We start from the raw sequence: 11,220 nt of genomic DNA on the forward strand, positions 1-11,220 counted from the left end.
GTGGGAATTTTGCCAGTGTAAAGATGATAGAATTATTCCCCTTTTCTAACCTTCCTAATTTTTCTTTCAGTGCAAATGAAGTAACTAATTCCAAGTGAGTGAATCTGAAAAAAGTAAAATCATTAAGCTATCTTAAATAAATATCATAAAAGAAATGGAAAATGTTCTGCAAATAAAGATGGCTATGCCTTTACTTTGCAAAAAAGTCAACAACATGCTGCAGGCTGAATATAAGTGGCAAAACAAACTCCTCTCTGGAATATGTGGTATTTTAGTTGGTGTCTTATCTAAGTGCAGCCTCTCTGAAAAGCTGAGAGTCATAATGGGAGATGAAATATTAGAAAGGTTTTGCTGCAGCCAACACCAGAGGTCCTGTAGAGAACAAGAATGTAGAGATTGACTAATTTTTGTAGACAGACAGCAGGACACTTTCAGGGCAATGTGTCTGGGACAAAGAATTAGAGGGAACTTTTCCAAAGGCACTGATGGCTGTAAAACAGCTAATCCTGGTTAGCTTGCAGGGGCAAGGAGGTGCTCAGCAAGCACTTATTCTTTGGGAAATGCCACCCCTGTCCCACCAGCATGCCCAAACTCATGCAGATGTGAACCTGGCTTGGCTATTTTCTCTCCTAAGCAGCAGCAGCAGCGGCAGCAGCAGCCACCATGTGTGCTGATGTGTGTGCTGTGCATTTGCCCAAGAAGTTCTCTGCCCCCAGCAGACACTTCATAACATGACTGATAGGGGAATTATTTTTTTCCTCAACAGTGGCCTTTCCAGAAGCATAGCAGTGCATGGTTGTTTTATTTTTAAAGGTCACAATAGAGCTTTGTGAACTACTATATCTTTTTTTTTTTTTTTTTTTTTTTTTTTTTACAGACTCCATGTGGAAGTAAAACAGAATATGTACCTGGGGAGGGGGGATGTGGTGTGTGGAACCTGCCACAGGAAAGGATCTCTCTTAAATCAAGTTTCTGCTACTTTCTTTTTATCCTGGATTTGAAGGAGTTTGGGTTCTAAATTATCATTTAAGATCTTTCTTTGTCATGTCACTTGCTTTGGTTTTGTACCTGTAATTGAATTCATTCTTGTAACACATAGAAAACCATTTGAAAAAAGTCTGGTTTCTGACAGATTCCCCTGCCCTTGGTGTGGGAATGAGAATGCTTATCTTTGTCACTTCTTGTAGCAATTAAATGCTTCATTTTTGTAACAGATCCAAACTGCAGCAGTATTTTAAGAGTACTATTTATCTGGCTGTCTGCTGACTGTTAAAAAAAGAAATTGTGAAACTTACATTCCTCTCTAACCTCAAAAGAAACCCATTTTGATTTTAACAATGTCATTTTTTCACTTGATCTGAAAGGGTTTTGTCCCCTGAGATCTTGTTACTAGCTCAGTTCTAATCACTAGTAAATCACACACTACAGAAAGTGAAGACCAAAAAGGATGAATGTTCCAGCAACTCTCAGTTATGTCTCTTCTGCACAATCCTTCATCCTGCTCCAGTGCCATGCTCTGTGGTTAAGAATGTTAGCATAGATTACAGCAAAATATAAATTGTTCTGCACCATCAAAGATACTGCTCTTTGGATGTCAATTAGCACTCTGTGAGTTGGGCTGTCATTTACAGGAGCTGTGATTTGTGACACAGACATGCTTCTGTGGGGATGGTCTAAAGACAAGTGCTGCATACAAGCAGTGGCACTGGGACTGTGTGGTCAGAAGGATTCTGTGCCAACATCTCCGCAAATTCCCCCTTTTTCTCCAATGCCTGCATGGCCAGGGGCACATGTGGAGTAGCAGAGCCATGGGATGTCCTGATTCAAAGACCACTTAAGTCCCTCCTCTAACAGGCTTTGGGTAATTGGGAGGCAGCTAGAGGGGGAACCCAAACTCTGCACTCAGACACACATAAGTGTATAAAAATTCCAGGTAAAAGATCTGAGCTTGCCCTCACATAATTTTTTTTCTGGTATGAAGTGCTAGTTCTGCTCCTAGAAAAGTGTGTCTGAAAGAAAATTGACTCTGCTGGATCTATTCTACCGGCTTCCTGAGCGTGTAAACGTCATGTGTTAGGGGAACAGGTTCATACTCATGTCTATTGCTGTTTAGTTTACTGCTATTTTAAATTTCATGATTGGTTTAATATTCCAAGTTAGGATGCAGTAGGAAAGCATAAAGCAATACCTGGTGAAGTCATAACTGAGGCTTTCAAAGCAAGCTTACTGCCATGGGTTTTTACAAGACTGGTCTAGGGATACACAGCTGAAATGTCTATTTTTTTTCGTAGGAAATTGATGTTGCTATCTGTTTCCATGATAAAAACCAGTCCTTTTGCTCAGAGTTCTGAAAGTTTATCTGTAATTTGTCTTTCTGGGCAGAGCAGATTCTAAGGGATAAAACACCAATGGGACTGACCCAAAGGGCAACATTTTTAAAGGTCAATAGTAATATTTACATAAGAGTAAAAGGAACCATTGTTATTATTCCTGATACATTTTTGTATCTGCAAGTATCCAATGAGTAATGTTAAGTAATATTGTGCTCCAGAACTTTGTTGATTATAGATATATGAGCATTGGATTGGCGTGAAATAGTCTTCAACCAAGTTGTTAAAATCCCTTTTGTTTTGTGTTTTGTATAATTCTTTGGCTATAGTCTTGTCCTAGTGTTAATAAAAGCTATTTGAAGTAAGCTAGTTCAATACTCTGAGGAGTTTTTTTTTTTGCCTGTTTTATTTTTTAATCAGTGTGAAAAAGAAGTGGAGCTTTGAACATGCCACCCTGGTTGGATCATAGGATTCTGATTGTTAAAATATAAAGAGGGAAGCATGGTGAAGCTGGAGTGCATAAAAAAGGAACCACAAATGTTAATGTAAAAGTAATGTTACATAGCAGGCTAAAACACACACAAAGCAGAGCATTGCAGAACTCCAGCCCTAACACCAAGCTCATATTCTATAGTTCCTTTGGCTCATTGTCCTGAGGCGTTGCAGAACACATAATTCTCCTCCCAGTGAAGCAATTTAAATAGTACATGCACTGTTTGGAAAGCTGCAAGGCCCCTGCTTTGTGGGCGGTGGGGAATACCCAGCACGCTGCAGCAATGCTCTGGGTCGCGGTATTGCTCCAGCACTGCTGCTGTAAAACTCAGAGCTGTTACCTTGATAGAACAGACCTGTTTTGGGAAAAACACCCACAAAAGCAAGGGAGTGAGGAGGGAGTGTGTTTGCCGTGAGCACATTTTGATCACTTGCACGCTGTTAAAAGTAGCTCACAGCAGATTGAAATTGCTCCTGTATGTGGACCTTCATGCACCTGAACTTGAAAACTGAGCAGAGAGGAGGGTAGCTGGGAAGTACAGGCTCTTTGTTTGCACATGGAAACCCCTACCTCCTGGCACATAGCCAGTGCTGCTCCAGAAGGAGATTAAAACCAAAGTGAAGAAAAACAGCATCCTATAATTTTAGCCTTTTTCATTCTTCACAATAACACATCTTTTCTGGGGAAAAGGACCCCAAACCTACAAACACACAGCTCTATTCCATTAATAAAATACTGTTTAAAAATCTGAACATGTAACATGTGATCTCCTTGGCATATTTCAAAGAAGTTCCATGCACACAGAATCTCAGTCTATCCAGTCTATCTATCTACTTCCCTGTTTTGCTTGTTTCCTGTGATTCCATTGTGATAAATTGCAGAGCCCTGGGATAAATTGCATTCATCATGTCTTTCTGGCTGCCTCACCTGCATTTTGTACATTAAAAGCTCTCTCCTGGGTCTACTTCTAACATTCCAACCTTGTGAGAGATTCCAGCTAGACACCACTGCTGCTTTAAAATCAACCTGCCAGAATTGACCTTGCCTTTGAGAAGTGGAGTGGGTTTTTTTGAAAGCTTCAGACTGAAAATGCTTCTAGGAATCTCCTGTAGATGGGTGGGAGGGAATTCTTTCAGATTCCTCCTCTCATGTTTTTTCACTGCTTCCCCTGGAGATCCTCCTCCCCAGGAAAAATCTTTCTTTCCATTGGCAGCTTTGAAAGGCATAGCAAGAGTTGGATGGCTCTTTGTCAGAAAGGGTAAACAGCAAGATAAATCTGAGTGAATAGGTGCTGAGCTACTACTCTTCTCCCTTATTTCCTTCTGTTTTTCTTGACAAATAAAAGGAAAAGGATATTAAAATTATGGAATTTGGTTTCAGTGTGCTGGAAATACTTTTTGTTTATTTTTCTCTTTTTAAAGAGAAAAGTTTCATTTTTACCTTTGCTATCACAAGTGCAGGTACAGTACTTTATTCATATAGGCCTCCTGGAGACTTGTAAAGTAGGGTTTCACAATTCTTGTTCACAATTCCTTTTCTGGGGTTGCCTGTAAAAGGGAACAGGTTCAACAAAAACCCAAAATGAAATTCTGTACTTTACTAGAAGCTGAATAAGGGCATTGATCCAGGATTTTGTGCAAAATTTATATTCTTAGCTTGTATGCTGCTTCTGGCTGAACTTCTCTGTCCACATATCACTGAAAAATATCCAGCCCGTTAATGGCTGTCACAGGAAAGTCTTCATAGATTGTTAATAACTGAACAGAACATTCCTGGTAAGATCCTAAATTACCTCTCCTGTGGTATATTTTATGTACAAACATCATTTTACACCATTCAGATTGTTATAGCATTTGAATGCATAGTTCTTTAGCTATCTAATTTAATTAAAGATTAGTCTGTGATAAAGTTATTAGTTGTTATCAAAACAAAATACCAATCAATCAATCAATCAATCAGGGTAAAAGCATACATTAAAAATATTTATATTGCCTCAAGGCAGTACAGGTTTGTTTTCCATATTCAGAGTATCTACATGAGCTGCCTTACTGCATGCAATTCTGCCAGACTCTACACAGGAACAAAAAGTAGGAGGACAATTGCCATAATTTGTAATAATTTCTTCTCAACTTTCTATTCATTGTCTAAATTCTGCTCTTCAACTTTGGCTGTGTTAAGCAACACAACCACTGAAAGTCTAATATTTTTCTCTGTATTTTAGGTAATCTAGTCTTGAAAACCTTATTGGAACATCTGTAGATAATCTAGTCTAGTCTATAATTTATCTAGTCTTGTTAAATTTGACCTACATGCAGGGATAAATCAGACAATTCTTTGTTCTACCTACTAAATACAGCAGAAAAAACAACAACTGATTCTTAGAAAACAAACCCATAAATAATCCTGTGCTTGATTTCTCTAATTCTCTGCTGCCTCGCTTTCTCCCTTCAAAATTGTGTTATAGAAATACATATTATGTCAGCTGAAATGTAAATGTGTTTTGTCTGTCACCACATCTGATGTGTAGCAGTTCTGTCTCTGCCACCTGAGCCAGAAGGAACCAGTCCTGGCTCCTTTTGAGCCATGCCTGGAGCGGGTGTTTGGATTCATACTGGAAGTTGAGCACATAATTTAACAGCTGCAGAAACATCTGTAAAAAGAAAGAAGTGCTGAAAAACTTCTAAAATGAAAATGTGTACTCCAGTTCTCCTTAAAAATGTCCAACAAATTATTTCATGAGAAGTGTCATCACAGTGTAGTGTTGTTATCTTGCAATGAAATCTTTCCATCTTCATTGACCTACGATAGCTCATGTTAGAGCCTGTATCTGAACCAGAAATGTAAATCTCGAGTGGCATCAGACAGCTTCACCTGAATCCTCTTTGTAATACCAAGATTTGTCCATAGCCATGGTTGCTGTCCTTTTCTCCACTGCAGGTGTAAGTCACTCTCTCTCTGGTTACTGCTTGATGCATCACGTAAGAGCAGTCCTGGTCACAGGCTCTTAATAGAACTTGCTGCTTCTTGCTGCTGCTGAACATGTATTCTATGATTTCTATGGGAATGTAAGTGGTTTATTGATTGAGCTGGTAAGGTCTGCTGAGAATTGATCATGGCTAGCAAGCATCTGCTGTGCAGAACTTTTTTTTAAGTTAGGAGAAAAAATCTGTGACAAAAAAGTTTTATTGATACTGAAGTGCTGACAAATGGTCAGTACTAGGGTACACCATGTCTCTTCGTCTTTGATTTCAGTTGGAAATAGACCTACTCTGAATAGCAAAATGGCTCAAAGTGAATTGCTCTTGAGCGCTTTTTACGGCTGAGTGGTTTGAAGAAATAATTTTATTTCAGTGGCACTCAACACGAAAATCCAAGTTTCTTGTAAACACCCAGGGTTTTATACTCACAACAGCCACAGAAGCAGTCCAGTCATTGCCTCTTTTCACAGATATGTTTAAAAGTGTTGTTTGAGGATCCTTGAAGAGCTTGTAGCTGACGGAAAAATCTTCAGAGCTACAATCCTTATGCCAGCACCCAGACTGTCCATGTGACTATATTTCTTCCAGATGCCTTCACATTATAAAGTTAGAGTTTGTGTATTTGTGACTTCAGATGCTGAATCTGCCTCTTCTAATTTTAGCTCATTGTTTTGAGCTTGCTTTTTCTCTGGCATGTGTGTTACTTACTGGAACATTACTAAACAACAAAACCTTTTATTTATTTTTTCAAAGAAGACTGTATGAGCATATAGAGGAGATGTGGGATTTTTATGAATCACATCCTGTAGTTTCTTTGTGTTTTTGCTTCTGTTATTCACTCCTCATTTTTAAATGACCTTCAAAAAACAGAGGACAATTTGGGTTGTATAACAATCCATGCACAGGAACTAGACCTTTTCTTTACCCTGCTAGATGTGCTGGCTGGTGTGATTTTGGGTTTAGATTGCAAAGAAGAAAAAAAAGTCAATAAATACTGCACTTGTGTAAGGGATAACAGTTGACCCATTTTAGATGAGGCTTCAGGGAATGTGGAAGGAATTTATCTGAAGACTTGCAATGATTGTAAGTATAAGTTGTTGTGGTTCTTATTTTCAAGCAATAGGGATTCAGGGAATAGACAGGTGAGAACAGGCACAGGCTGCATGCACTAAGCCCTCACAAACACATATAAAGCAAAGCCCTATACCACATTTCAAGCTGAGCTGTAAAAACCTGCTTCAACAAGTGGTTTCTCAAATTTGCTTCAATCTTCTGCCTACTTAGAATTCCTCTGAGCAGTGTTAATGACTTTTCAAGGTACATTTTTTAGATCCTCCTGTATACAGTTGTTTAAGCATCTTAATGAATGCATGAAGGAAGGAGGTGGTATGTGTCACAGATTATCTGTTGTTTAGCTGTAAATTTAGATTTCATCTTCCTTTAAAACTCTCTTAGGAAGTCTAAGGTGTTATGCTCAGAATACATGCTCTTACCTGTGGGAAGCCAAGAAAATGAAGACGAGTGTGACCATATTTCAAGCATAATGAGCCTTGCATGGATGCTATGCACCATGTCCCCATAGGATCCATGGAGATAGGGCCATCAAAGTTTAGAGCAGTAGGACATGATTCAAAATGGTCTGGGACATCCTTCACCCCTTTGCAAAATCAGAATAAGCTGAAGGAGAGAACCCTCTAAAAAAATCTAAGAAAAAAATCTCAGAAAAATCAAGCCCAGCCTCACACACTGTAAATCCCAGAGGTGAGGGGGAAAGGACCAGAAAACTCCACAGTTGCCCCTACTAATGGATCACGAACTGTGATATGAACAGCAGCTAGTATTTGAAAAGCTCAGAGGAAATTTTAAAATCAGATCACAGTAAAATGTGTCTGCTGAGGTCCAACCTCATATACCCATCTTTGGTTCAAGCGAGGCATGATATAGGAGGAATTATCCCAACTATGTATTACCTATCACCTCCACATATTCTGCATATGTCTCCACGAAAGGTATGTTAAGGGCATTGTAAACTATGTCTAGAAATTGAGAGGAAATTATGCTTCAGGGGTGACTGCCCTGTGTGCTGTACAATTCCATGACTGGCTTCCTAGGTGACACAGCCTTTGCTAAAGGAGGTGTGCTAGGTCAGGCAAAGATGTCATAGGGGAAAAACACATTGATCACATTGGCTCTCCCATTTCCTTTTTTTGCACACAGTAATAACTGTGCAAACTCTCCATAGCAGTGTGCTAATGCTGAACCTCCTGACAGCAGTCTGTGAGAGTTATAATGCAGGAAGTCAGGCAATCCTGACATGGCTGGGACTCTGTCAGGAATGCAGGCAGCAGCACGTCTGTTCACTTTGCAGACTTTTAGACCAAATTAATGTGCATGTGAGGGACAGTAGACTGACTTCATAAGAAAGATAAGATTTGAAACACATGCAGTATGTTGTCTGATGCTGGGATATATTTCCTCTGGTTTCTGTTTTCAGTTGTGTCCATGCCTATAGCATCTATATCTAGCATCTATTTTCGCATCTATATCCCTGACTCACAGCAGAACCAAACCTGTGTAAGGTCTGGAGGGTGTCTATATACTATCCAAGGCAATTTTTTTATGGTAGACATAATAGTATTAAGCTGACTGAATAGTAATGAATCTAAACATGTAAATAATGATGATTTTTGAGGGATACTACCTGTAGAAACAGAGTCAGGCTATTGTTAAAATAAGGGTTCAGTATATCCCTTTGCTGGTGATCAAATGCATTTTAAAAATTATGATGAATATTTCTCTGCTTCTTGCTCACCAGTCACAAAATATAATCATAATTTCGCTGTATCTGGAGATGCTGTTAATCACAGAAGGACTCTGTGAAGTGCACTGAAGATAACAGATAAGATGTCCAGAATTATGTGGAAAATATAGATTTTTATAACTACAACACTACCTTCTTTAAAATCCTATGTTAACTGTACTTTAGGCATTTATGACATTTTCTTGAAGACCGTGCTTTTAGAGGATGTTTTAATTGGTCACAGGACATCAGTGCTGCAAAGACCAGACTCCTTGAATCCAGCATCGCCATTGCCTGAAACCCTGCTGGCTGCCAGCTTCTGGGCTCCTCTGCTACCCAAGCTCCACTATGATCCTCAGGGGATGAATTTTCAGAGATTGTCACCTTGCTCGTGCACCACACAGGCTTTTGTGCTGTGTCAGCATTCCTCCCCTCTGTACCCATGCTTTGGGCATTCCACCATTTTCCTGGGAAGGCATGCCAGTGGCAATTTTAGGCATGTTCACCTGCAGTCTGCTTGGTTTGGTAGATGTGTTCCTTCTTCTCCTGCCCAGACACTCCCTTTCCTGCCGAGACCTTAGTCTTCAGGACATTAAGCAGAGCTGGGCAGAATTTTTCAAAAGCTGTTTTCATTCTTCTTCAGAACAAATTACTTTATCTTTTCTTTTTCAAATCCAAGAGTATAAAACCTTGTGGAATGGGGACAAAGGGAAGTATTTAGTCCTTTTTTTGTTCTTATTGTTTTTTTCACTTGGTTTGGGAAACATGGCCATGTGGTTATTCCCAGGATGAAATGTATTCCCCAGTACCCTGTCAGCTGCTGATGGTGTCCAATAGTCCTGTCAGCTCCACAGCTGCTGTTAATAGCCATACCCTGCTTGCTGTGGCACTGCACCCCTGCCTCCTGGGGCAGTGTGTAACCACTGAGCCACATGGCCATGCCTGATCCCTCTCTCACTCTCCTGATGATAATTAACCAGCATGCATTTAAGCAACATGCAAATTGAAGCTACTCTTAGTGCCCCCAGATTTCAGTTTTCTCACGTCTGCTTTGACTTGTCATTCCCCTCCAGGCAAGGAACAGAGCTGTGTCTTTCTCAAACCCTTGCTGATCTAAGCATAGGAGAAAAGACAGAAGCATGTTGCTCCAGCTGGTTTTGTGCATGACCTGATCCTGGAGATATGATTGGAGAAAATCTGGCATAATGGGTCCTGTGGATTGGCATAGGTTTCAGCCAGTTACCTGGGCCTATAGGTCCTAAATCAGGATGTTGCTCTAGACTAGCACTATAAAAGCCAAAGGCAGTTTGAGGAAACAGACTGAAGTTTTCCTCCTAAATTTCAGCAAAAAAAGTCTATCACTAAAATGACCCAACACAAATACTTGTGTAAACTATATTTTGGCCCAGTTGGGATCCAGATCTCAATTCAGAGCCACTGTGATACACTAGCACTGCAATATGCCAAGGGAGTGAACTGTTCCCAAGGATCAAACAATCAATACTTTTCCAGTGTTCTCTTCCCTTTGATTCCTGATATATCTTCAAATATGTTTTACAAAGGAGACAGGGGTGCAGCAGCCAGGGAGGAGCAAGAGAGTTATTTGTGATGATGTGCACAGCCATCTTCTGGGCAGGCAACTCCCAAAGTGTGAGCAACAGCAAGCTGGGCAAAAAGATTCTGGCTTCAGGGGTAAATACTACTACAGCTGATATCTTCCATGGACTGGACACACAGGAGAGCCAGGGACAAATATATTCTGTGCTGTGAATTAAAACAGCAACAGGTGGGACTTCTGATGGTGTTTTGGGTCGTTCTTATAAGAGTAAAAATGTTTTTTCTTATCCTTGGGCCAAGTAATAAAGTGTGAGGAAGTCCTCACTGCCTGTTGTAGAGCAAACTTTTTTTGGCTGCAGAATTGTTCTCTTTCTTACCCCCTGTCTACTTCCCCCTTATCTCACAAATTTCCTGTTTTGTTGTAGCCCACTTGAATAAAAGTTCATATAGAAATAAAATATTTTCATTAGCTGTATATGTTCTAAGAGGGCAAATATACAAAGAGAAGTTCATTGAGCTAACAGAACAAGACAATCATTTAAGTGCCATGTTCCTCTTAACAATTAATTGATGTTAAGAATGAGAATAAAGTATTGAGATTGAAACTTGTCCTTCTAGACGCAGCTTTTATTCCCATTTGACTACATTTATTTTACTACCATAACCTTTGGCTCATTTGGGTTATTGTTTCCCACAATCAAATATGTTAGTGTAATAGTAAAGATTTCCAGAAGGACTTTTTTCCCTCTGCTACTTTGGGAAAGGCTCTGCATGTAAACTGCTGTATGACTTCATGCTAAGTATGCACACTAAACTTGATACGTTTATTTTATCATTTGTAGCTAAAGAGACGTAATTATTTAAGTGGGTGTAATTTAGTGTTATGGCATCCCTCAAATTGCAGTCCTGAAATTACTTTAATCTATACTTTGGCTGGGGAAATATATGAAAAATTGAAAAGCTAAACAAAAACCCTGAAGCCCAGAAAGGAGTTGTTTCTGGGGGTTGCATAGATGTTCTTGTGACATCTTTTCAGGAAGCAGTCCTACTTTTGCAAGAGTG

The sequence above is a fragment of the Pyrgilauda ruficollis genome, unplaced genomic scaffold, assembly GCF_017590135.1.
Source record: "Pyrgilauda ruficollis isolate IOZ18807 unplaced genomic scaffold, ASM1759013v1 scaffold2, whole genome shotgun sequence".
Taxonomy (NCBI): domain Eukaryota; kingdom Metazoa; phylum Chordata; class Aves; order Passeriformes; family Passeridae; genus Pyrgilauda; species Pyrgilauda ruficollis.